The sequence below is a fragment of the Rhinolophus sinicus genome, linkage group LG09 (genome assembly GCF_036562045.2).
Source record: "Rhinolophus sinicus isolate RSC01 linkage group LG09, ASM3656204v1, whole genome shotgun sequence".
Classification (NCBI taxonomy): domain Eukaryota; kingdom Metazoa; phylum Chordata; class Mammalia; order Chiroptera; family Rhinolophidae; genus Rhinolophus; species Rhinolophus sinicus.
Genome location: NC_133758.1, coordinates 64033415 through 64045587, shown reverse-complemented (window position 1 = coordinate 64045587; position 12173 = coordinate 64033415).

Here is a 12173-nt window from a genome sequence, read left to right as displayed (position 1 = left end):
AAATTAAAAATACTGAGGAGGTGAAAATATACTTTGACCTAGCAATTCCATTTCTGAGAATCTGTTAATCAGAAATAACCCATGTATCATTTATATAAAGTAATAAGTAAATATCTTAAATATTTATCGGAGAAAAGTATAGTATGACTCCATTTGGTTAAAAAAATATGTCTATATATAGTGCATAGAAAAAGAATTTGAAAACTCAAGCTGGTTATGGGTTATTATAGAGCATATTGGTTTGAAAAGCAGGCGTACAAGCCAGTTCAAATCCTAGCTTTTACCATTATTAGTCTATATAACTTTAGACAAGTTATTGAAACACTGATTCTCAGTTTTTACTTTTGCAAAATGGGTACAATACCTAAAATTTTCAGGAGTGAGTAACTTCATAGTGCCTGGTCTATAGTAATTGCCTTATGAATATTTGATGCTATTAGATTGGGATGGTGTCGTGAAGGGGAAAATTATGTTTCATCACTGAGGCTTATTTTTTATCTCAATAAAAATATGTCTTTGTAATAAATGTTTATGTTGGAAGGTATTGGTTTCAGTCAACAAATAGCAATATTCACCATTAACGTTTTCCACAGAATATAAAATATTTGAACTATCTTCTATCTAGTTCCATCTTAAATATCGGAAAGAAGTGATTACAGGAGAACTGAAGAAAGTTCAGACAGTTCTGAACTGTCTGAAGTATATGTAGTTCATCTGTTCTTTTTCTTTTAAACATTAGATTTTGTTTTCAAATTTAGAGAAATGATTTCTCTGTCTCCATGGGAAGGGATGATGGTAAGCTAATTCTACAGTTGCTAGGAGGAAATGGTATGTCTTCTAGCATTGGAACCATTCACTCGGATATTTTGGTCTCTATCAAGCGTTCAGATTGGCTCTCAGGCCGCACCTGCACAGTCTCATGTGGGCATCAGAATCACATGTTAAGCTTTATTTTTGATTTAAAGCTTTTATGTAAGTATAATGTATTAATTAAGGTAATATTAAGTTCACCTAATAAATTTTTAATTATGTTTGTACACATGTAACCACCTCCTAGATCACGATGGAGAGCATGTCTGTTACTTCAGATGGTCGTGCTCCTTCCCAATCTTTTCTCCTCGAAGGAACTACTTTTCCAACTTTTATCACCTTAGGGTACTTTTCCCTGTTCTAAGCTTTATAGTAAGGGAACCAGACAGTACATACTCTTATTAACAACTTTGAGATAGCATCATCTCAGTAAGGGCAAAAAACTATAAGATTAAACATCCATTTATGATAAAAGTTCTCAGCAGACTTGAAATAGAAGGGAACTTTCTTATTTGATAATAAAATACCTACAGTAACAAAGCTAATGGGGAAATATTGAACACTCTCTCCCTGAGGTCCAGACAAGACAAGGATGTTTACTATCATTACTTCCTGTCAATATTTTACTAGTGGCCTGAGCCATAAAACGTGTAAAGATTGAAAAGGAAAAAATCTGTTTATTCGTGGATGACATGATTTTGTATATAGAAAATATGGAAGAATATCCACAAATAATTCAGCAAGAAAACTGAATGAAAGATCAATATACAAAAATCATTATCATATATATTAGCAAAATTGGAAAATGAAATTCATTAAACCACTTACATTAGCATAAAAAATCAAATACTTAGGAATAAATTCTACAAAAGATGCACTTCTATACTAAAAACTACAAAACTTTGTTGAGAGTAGTTAAAGATCTAAAGCTATGGAGGATGAGAGAGAGCAGAGCGCGAGACAGCGCACTAGCTCACAGGTTGGAAGTCTCAATATTATGTCAATTCTGCTCACATGGGGCTATCAGAAACTCGGCAGATTGGTGTGTGTGCCCGTACTCACGCTAATGTGTAAATTGACATGTTGACATTAAAGTGCAAATGCAAAGGAACTAGTATAGCCAAGGCAACCATGAGGAAGAACAAAGTTGAATTTTTTCTAACCAATGCTTAATATAAAGTAACAGCTATTAAGATAGTGAGGTATTGGCACAAGTATGAACAGAGAGCAATAGAACAGAATATAGGTTGTTGAAGGTCTTTGAAAATGTGACCACCGGCTGACACTGAGCTCCATCTGGGCAGTCGGAGACTCCACACCCCCTGTGCTTGGAATGTAGGTTCTGCCCATTGTTCCCACAGTGGGAGTTTTTAAGGACACAGACTTGAGAGAAATGTTTTGTTGAGCTTAACTGGGCGGTATAGGTGACTGAACTCATTAAGTACTCTATATAAACTTTTAAGATTCCACTGAGAGGGTGGAAATCGACTCCTCTTGCAGAGCCCAAGACAGGCCTCGTACTACGTGTTTCCCCGAAAATAAGATCTAGCCAGACAATCAGCTCTAATGCGTCTTGGAGCAAAAATTAATAGGAGACCTGGTCTTATTTTAGTAGAAGACCGGGAATATAATATAACATAATATAGTGTAATAATAATATCTGGTCTTAATTTACTATAAGACCAGGTCTAATATAATATATAATATAAAAACACTGGGTCTTATATTAATTTTTGCTCTAAAAGGCGCATTAGAACTGGTTGTCCAGCTAGGTCTTATTTTCGGAGAAACACGGTAAGTTCCCTTGCTTTTTACATCTGTTGTCTGCCGATCTGCAGTGGTCTGCTCTTTCTTCAGTCTCTCTTTGCCCTCTGTGTATGGGGGCCTGTGTCAGATTTCACCTGGGAAGCTCCCAAGATTTTGAACTAATACAAGTTCAGAAACAGACCCCTACATACACTTTCAACTACATGAAATTCAGGGGAGATAAGGCAATCTTTGCTAAAAATGTTGCTGGGGTAATTGGTATCCACGTGGGGGGGAGAATGAAGCTTGAGCCCTATATCACATCATATTCAAAAAATTAATTTGGGATAAATCATAGGCCTAAATGCAAAAGGGATAAAAACAAAGCTTGTAGAAAAAAATTGATTTTTTATGACGTTGAACAAAACACAAAAGCACTAACATTCATTAAATTCAGGAAGAAGTTCATGATTCTTGCACTTACTCTAAGTAGTACAAGATCAAGTAGTGAAGATCAAGCTAGATCTTCAGAATTTCCGTCATCATCCTGATAGTTAGTAAAATTGCCTTAACTAAAATATTTCTCTTCAGCTTTCAGCTTTTTATCAAAGGGCACTATAGGAAATCTGAAATTACTACTGCATTTGCTATAGTTGATTCTTTAACCAACACTTTGTGGTGTTTATTGTGGGTTGGGCAGTGTTCTAAACACTTTATAAATATTAGCTTATTTAATCCTCGTAACTCTACTGAGATAGATACTATTCAAAACTACATTTTACAGGGGTGGCCAGATGGCTCAGTTGGCTAGAGCCATCAAGGTTGCTGGTTCAATTCCACATGGGATGGTGGGCTGCACCCCCTGCAACTAAATATTGAAAATGGAGACAGGACTTGGAGCTGAGCTGCACCCTCCACAACTAATTTGAAGGACAATGACTTGGAGCTGATGGATCCTGGAGAAAAACACTGTTTCCCAATATTCCCCAATAAAAAAATATAAAAAATATATAAACAGAAACAAGACAAAAAACTACATTTTGCAGAAGAAGATACAGTAGTCCTCCCTTATCCACGATTTCACTTTCCACAGTTTCCATTACCTACAGTCAACAGTGGTTGGAAAATATCAAATGGGAAATTCCAGAAATAAACAATTCATAAATTTAAAATATCCCACCTGAGTAGTGTGATGAAATCTCACACTGACCTGCTCCATCCCTCCCAGCATATGATTCATCTCTGTGTCCAGTGTATCTACCCTTTATTTAATTATTTATTTTATTATTAGTTTCAGGTTACAAAACAACATGATTAGACATTTACACCCCTCAGAAAGTGATAGTGCCCCCAAGTCTATTACCCATCTGACATCGTACATAGCTATTAAAAAACCATTGACTATATTCATTATACTGTTCTTTACATCATGTGACTATATATATACAGAGGATGCCAAAAAAATGTATACACATTTTAAGAAAGGAAAAAACTATTAAAATTGTAATACTCAATATATACTGATAACGAAAGATAAATACAAGTCACGTTTGACTTCTGCAATTACAGGAGATGTTCAAAGTGGTTACCATCAGCGTCCAGTCACTTCTGATTACGGAGACCTATTGCTTGAGCAATGTTGACCAAAGTGTCCACTTGTATACATGTTTTGGCACTTGCATACATTTTTTACACATTATAGTTGACATTCAGTATTATTTTATATTAGTTTCAGATGTACAGTGCAGTGATTAGGCACTTACATAATTGATGAAGTAATCCCCCTGATAAGTCCAATACCCATCTGACATGCTACATAGTCTTTATAACTTATTGCTCATATTCCCCATACTGGGTTTCACATCCCCATGACTATTTTGTGACTACCAATTTACTTTCTAATCCCTTCACTTTCTACCCATCTCCAAACCCCCTCCCATTCAGCAACCATCAGTTTTTTTTCTCTATGAGTCCATTTCTGTTTTGTTTGCTTGTTTATTCTGTTCTTTAGGTTCCACATATAAGTGAGATCACATGGTATTTGTCTTTCTCAGTCTGACTTATTTCACTTAGCATAATACCCTCTAAGTTCATCCATATTGTTGCAAATGGTAAGATTTTATTTTATTTTTTTAATGGCAGAGTAATATTCCATTGTATAAAATGTACCACCATTAATTTATCCAATGGTCTATTGAGGCATTTGTGTTGTTGCCTTATCTTGGCTATTGTCAATAGCACTGCAGTAAACATAGAGGTGTATATATTTTTTTGAATTAGTGTTTTGGATTTTGTTGAATAAATACCAAGGAGTGGAACTGCTGGGTCATAAGGTAAATGTATTTTTAATTTTTCAAAGAACCTCCATACTGTTTTCCATAGTGGCTCCACCAATTTGCAATCCCATCAACAGTGCACAAGGGTTCCCTTTTCTTCACATCCTTGCCAGCACTTATTTGCTGATTTACTGATGATGGCCATTCTGATAGGTGTGAGGTGATATCTCATTGTGGTTTTAATTTGCATTTCTCCAATGATTAATGACGTTGAGCATCTTTTCATATGTCTATTGGCCATCTGTATATCCTCTTTGGAGAAATGTCTATTCATGTCCTCTGTCCATTTTCAAATTGCATTGTTTGTTTTTTTGGTGTTGAGTTTGTTATCAATTTTGGATATTAACCCCTTATCAGATGTATTATTGGCAAATATCTTCTCCCATTCAGTAGGATGTCCTTTTGTTTTGTTGATGGTCTCCTTTGATGTGAAAAAACTTTTTAGTTTGATGTAGTCCCACATGTTTTTCTTTTGCTTGTCTTGCCCAATATCAGTAAAAATATTACTAAGGGTAATGTCTAACAGTTTACTTCCTACATATATTTTTAGGAGTTTTACGGTTTCGAGTCTTACATTTAAGTCTTTAATCCATTTTTAGTTATTCTTCTTTATGGCATAAGAAGGTGGTCCAGTTTCATTGTTTTGCATATATCTGTACAGTTTCCCCAGCACCATTTATTAAATAGATTGTCTTTACCCCAATGTAAATTCTTGCTTCCTTTGTCATAGATTAAATCACCATATAGACATGGATTTATTTCTGGGCTTCCTATTCTGTTCCATTGATCTATATGCCTGTTTTTATGCCAATACCATGCTGTTTTGATTACTATAGTCTTGTAGTGTAATTTGATATTAGGTAGCATGATACCTTGAGCTTTGCTCTTCTTTCTGACGATTGCCTTGGCTATTCGGGGTCTTTTATGGTTCCGTATAAATTTTAGAATGATTTGTTCTAGTTCTGTGAAAAATGCCATTGATATTTTGATAGGGATTGTGTGGAATCTACATATTGCTTTGGGTAGAATGACATTTTAACTATATTAATCCTTCCTACCCATACGCGTGGTATATGTTTCCATGTATTTGTATCTTCTTTAATTTTTATCTTCAATGCTTATAATTTTCTGAGTACAGGTATTTTACTTTCTTGGTGAAATTTATTCTTAAGTATTTTAAAATATAATTGTAATTGGGATTGTTTTCTTAATTCCTCTTTCTGATAGTTCATTATTGGTGTTTAAAAATACAACAAATTTCTGAACTTTTATTTTGTATCCTGCTTCTTTACTAAATTTATTTATCAGTTCTACCGCATTTCCCCAAAAATAAGACCTCGCCGGACAATCAGCTGTAATGCACCTTTTGGAGCAAAAATTAATGTAAGACCTGGTTTTATTTTACCATAATATAAGACTGGGTATAATATAATATAATATAATATAATATAATATAATATAATATAATATAATATAATATAATATAGTAATGTAATGTAATATAATAATATAATGTAATGTAATGTAATATAATATAATATAATAGTAATAATATAATGCTGGGTCTTATATTAATTTTTGCTCCAAAAGACACATTTGAGCGGATTGTTTGGTTAGGTCTTATTTTCAGGGACACATGGTAATAGTTGTTTGGCAGAATCTTTGGGGTTCTCTATATATAGTATCATGTCATCTGCAAATAATGACAATGTTACTTCTTCCTTTCCCATTTGGATGCCTTTTATTTCTTTTTCTTGTATGATTGCTGTGGCTAGAACTTCCAGTGCTATGTTGAGTAAAAGAGGTGAAAGTGGGCAACATTTTCTTGTTCCTGATCTTAAGGGGAATGCTTATAGCTTTTTCCCATTGAGTGATGTTTGCTGTTGGTTTATCATATATGGCCTTTATTATGTTGAAATATGTTCCCTCCATTCCCACTTTGCTGAAAGATTTTATCATAAATTAGTGCTGGATTTTGTCAAATGCTTTTTCTGCATCTATTGATATGGCCATATGATTTTTATTTTTCATTTTGTTAATGTGGTGTATCATGTTAATTGATTTGTGGATATTGCACCAACCGTGCATACCAGGAATGAATCCTACTTGTGCATGGTGTTTGATCACTTTAATGTATTGCTGAATTCAGTTCACTAATATATTGTTGAGGATTTTTGCATGTATGTTCATTAGGGATATCATCTATAGCTTTCTATTTTTGTAATGTGTTTGTCTGTTTTTCAAATCTGAGTAATGGTAGTCTTGTAAAATGAGCTTAGGAGCCTTCCGTCTTTCTGGATTTTTTTGAACAGTTTGAGGAGAATAGGTGTTAATTCTTTTTTGAATGTTTGGTAAAATTCACCTGTGAAGCCATCTGGTCCAGGACTTTTGTTTGTTGAGAGGTTCCTGATTACTGATTCAATTTTGTTGGTAGTAATCAATGTATTCAGATTTTCTGTTTCTTCTTGATTCAGCTTTGGAAGATTGAATGCTTCTAAGAATTTATCCATTTCTTCCAGATTCTCTAATTTGTTGGCATATAGTTGCTCGTAGTATTTTCTTAAAATGTTTTGTATGTCTGTTGTTACTTCTCTTTCATTTCTGATTTTATTTATTTGGGTCCTTTCTTTTTTTCTTGATGAGTCTGGTTAAAGCTTTGTCAATTTTGTTTATCTTTTCAAAAAACCAGCTCTTGGTTTCATTGATCATTTTTTGGGGGGGGTTGGGGGGAGGTCTCTATTTTGTTTATTTCCACTCTGATCTTTATTATTTTCTTCCTTGCACTCATTTTGGGCTTTGTTTGCTATTCTTTTTCCAGTTCCCCTAGGTTTAAAGATAGGCTGTTGATTTGTGAATTTTCTTGCTTCTTTAGGTAGGCCTGCATTGCTATGAATTTCCCTTTTAGGACTGCTTTTGCCATGTCCCATAAATTTTAGGTTGTTGAGTTTTCATTTTTGTTTGTCTCAAGGTATCTTTTGATTTCTTCCTTTACCTCATTATTGACCCATTCATTAGAATGTTATTTAGCCTCCATGTGTTTGTGTGTTCTTAAGTATTTTTCTTATAATTGATTTCTTGTTTTATATCAGTATGATCATAGAAGATACTTGATATGATTTCAATCTTCTTAAATGTATTGAGATTTGTTCTGTGGCCTAACATGTGGTCTATCTTGGAAAATGTTCCATGTGCCCTTGTAAAGAATATATATTCTGCTGCTTTGAGGTCAAATGCTCTAAAAATATTAAAGTCATCTGGTCCAGTGTGTCATTTAAGGCTGTTGTGTCCCTGTTGGTTTCCTGTCTGGAAGATCTGTCCATTGGTGTCAGGTGGGGTATTAAAGTCTCCTACTATGATTGTGTTACTGTTGACCTCTGCCTTTATGTGTATCAATGTTTATTTTATATATCTATGTGCTCCTATGTTGGGTGCATAAATGTTTACTAGATGATGTCCTCTTGTTGGATTGATCCTTTTATTATGTAATGTCCTTCTTTGTCTTTTATTACAGTCCTTATTTGAAAGTCTATTTTGTCCAATATAAGTATTGTTACCTCCGTTTTTTTCTTGTTTCCATTTGCGTGAAATATCTTTTTCCATTCATTTACTTTCTTTTTTCCCCCCCATTCATTTACTTTCAATCTGTGTGTGTCTTTTGATCTGAGATGGGTCTCTTGTAGACAGCATATGTATGGGTCTTGTTTTCTTATCCACAGCTACCCTGTCTTTTGACTGCAGCATTTAATCTATTTACATTTAAAGTGATTATTTATAGATATATAGTTATTGCCATTTTATTATTTACATTTTTGATCTTTGTTTGTTTTTCCTTTCTTCTGCTTAAAGAAGTCCTTTTAACATTTCTTGTAATACTGGCTTGGTGGTAATGAATTCCTTTAGCTTTCTCTTGTCTGGGAAGCTCTGTATCTCTCCTTCAATTTTAAATGACAACCTCGTGGGTGGTCTTGGTTGTAGGCCCTTGTTTTTCATTACTTTGAATATTTCCTTCCATTCCCTCTGGCCTGCAAAGTTTCTGTTGAGAAACCAGCTGATAGTCTTATAGGAGCTCCCTTGTGAGTAACTAGTTGGGTTTCTCTTGCTGCTTTTAGGATTCTCTCTTTGTCTTTAACCTTTGCCATTTTAATTACAATGTATCTTGGTGTGGGTCTGTTTGGGTTCATCTTGTTTAGGACTCTGTGCTTCCTGGGCTTATATGTCTATTTCCTTCACCAGGTTAGGAAAGTTTTCAGTTATTATTTCTTCCAATAGATTCTATATCCCTTCCTCCCACTCTTCTGATACTCCTATGATACAAATGTGGTTAAGCTTGGTGTTGTCCCATAGGTCCCTTAAACTTTCTTCATTGTTTTAATTCTTTTTTACTTTTGTTGTTCCAATTGGGTGTATTCTCCTACCTTGTCTTCTAAATCACTGATTCGATTCTCTGCTTCATCTAGTCTGTTGTTGTTTCTTTCTAATATATTCTTTATTTGAGTTACTGTTTTCTTTATTTATGACTGTTTCTTTTTTTGTGGTTTCTATGTCCTTTATACCTGCTATTTCTTAGTTGAAATTCTCACTAAGATCCTTAAGCATTCTTATAAGCGGTGTTTTAAACTCTGTCTCTGGTAGGTTGGTTGCCTCCATTTCATTTAGTTCTATTTCTGTAGGTTTTCCCTGTTCTTTCATTTGAGACATTTTTTGTTCCCTCATTCTGGCTGCCAGAATGTATTTGCTTCTGTGTATTTGGTAGATATCCTATGTCTCTCAGTTTTTGCTATTTGGCCTTATGCAGTTATGTGTCCTCTGTGGTCCAATGAAGCAGTTTCCCTGACTCTTGTGCATTGTTCTACAGTGTGTTGCGTGTGTTCTCCTGTTGTAGTTGAGCCTTGATTGCTTTTGGCCCATTAGTGGGTGGGATTGACTCCCAGGTTGACTGACTGTGAGGACTGGCTACGCCCACAGTGTATGAGCTGCTGTGTGGGGGCTGACTTCTCAGAGGAGGCTTCACCTTTGCAGGCTCTTGTGCCTGTTTAGACCCCCCTTTGGGTGTGTCACTTGTGGGACTAACCAGGTAGTGCTCTGGTGGTCTGAAGCTGGCCTTTGGGTGTGTTGTTTCTGGTATCTCTTGGGAGGGTCTTCTGTGCAGGGCAATTTCAGTCTTGCTTGTGACTAGCCCATGGCTACCTGGTAGGACCACAAAGCTATATGTGGTTGGCTGCTGCTTGTGCTGGACCTGGAGGCGTGTGGAGGCAGCCTCACTGTGAACTGAGGCTAGCTACCACCAATAGTGGGCCTGAGGCAGCTTAGCAAAAGGCTCAGAGGCCCCTAGGCCTATTGGTACCTGCTGGCTGCCTATAAGGCCCATCCATTAAAAGAGCCTCCTTAGATGTGCATGCTGGTCTAGTTGATCTGGTGTTGAGAGTGCCCTTGGTGATGCAGCACTAGCTGGGTGGGGTGGAGCCCTATGGAGTCACAATACGTGGCTGGTGGTTGTTTTACAAAGTTCATGCAGATTCAGTTCTTACACCAGTGCCCAGCCTGTGACCACTTTGCACAGTGCCCCAAGAACACTGCAGCCAGCTGCCACATGCCTCAGGCCAGCAAATCCCCAAAAGCTGCCCAAGAATGGCTGTGGTGCAGGTTTGGGTCACTGTCCACCACTAAAATCTCTCCAGGCTGTCACTGACTGATTGCTGCTGTAAAAGTCCTCTGATGATTGTGGGGCAGAGCCAGCCAACCAGGCACCCAGAGTGCGGGCCCCGGCAATGCAGCTCTAGGTGGGTCGGTGGCGGGGGGGGGGGGGGGGGAGCGTCCAGGTTGCTAAGGGTTGTGGTTGGTGGTTTCTACAAAGTCAATGCAGTTTCGGCTCCCGCACTGGTGCTGGGCATGTAACCACCCTGCAAAAATGACCTGAGAACATCACAGCCAGCCACTGCCTTTCTCAGGCCCTCAGGTTCTCAAGAGCTGCACAAGAGATGTGCTCGTCTTGGGTTACTACCCACAAGTAAATGTTTCGCAGGCCATCACAGGCTATCTGCCCACTTCAAACACACTTCTGCCAGCAGCCCAGCAGTCAAGAGTCTCCCAGGTGATGTAGTAACTGCTATACGGATTCAGGGACTCAGGGCATCTCCAAGGTGGTGCGCATGCGTGGATTCCACCAGACAATTGCAATCCCTGACTTGGCCCTTTGCGGGAGGGCTCAGCACTGAAAAGATGGCACCCTCCTGTAGGCCACACGTGTGCAGGCTCCACACAGGGACAACAATGGCTCCTGTCACTCCAGCTCCCACATTGATGCCACACAACTCAGTCCTTCCCTGCACATCCCTGGGCCCAAGCTCTTGCCCCTCCTCCAGAGACCAGGTGAGTGCCCACCAGCGAGTCCACGTGCCAGCTCTGGGTTTCCAGTTGCTCTCTGCTCCACTGGGAAGGGCAGACAGAGTCCTTGCTGATTTTCACTGCCAGATGCCATGGGGACTCATCTTCCTGGCACAGGACGCCTGGGCTGGGGAGCCTGGTATGGGGCTGGGACCCCACCCTCTTCTGGGGGGAACCTCTGCCACTGAGGTGTCCCTCCCGGTGTTCAACCTCTCTCTGAGGGTTTGGGGCCAGCCCGTTTCACATCTCTGTCCCTCCTACCAGTCTCGATGTGGCCTTTTCTTTATATCCTTAGTTATAATGGTTCTGTTCAGCTAGTCTTCAGATGATTCTTGAGGTTGATTGTTCTGTAATTTATTTGTAATTTTGGTGTGATCCTGGGATGCAGTAGGCATAACGTTTACCTAATACACCATCTTGGACTACTTTCAGTATCTACCTTTTATACACTACCCGTCGGTAAGTTGCTTAGTAGCTGTCTATGCCTCAGTTATCATACAGCGTTCGGTACTATCTGCAGTTTCAGGAATCCTCTGCGGGGCACAGTACATATCCTACAAGGATAAGGGGGACTACTGTACTGATAAAGAGACATTATACAAATTGACCACAGTCCCAGGGTTGGGATTTGAATATAGCCATAACAAAATACTACAGCCTGGGTGGCTTAAACAGAAATTTATTTCTCATAGTTCTGGAGGCTGGAAGTCCGAGATCAAGGACCAGCAGGGTTCAGTTTCTGGTGAGAACTTCCTCCCAGCTTGTACATGGCTGCCTTCTTGCTGGGTCCTCACATGGCCTTTTCTTGGAGTTCATGGAGAGAAAGCCAGATCTCTGGTATCTTCTTTTTTCACAAGGACACTAATCCTTTTGGATCAGGTCCCTACTCTTATGACC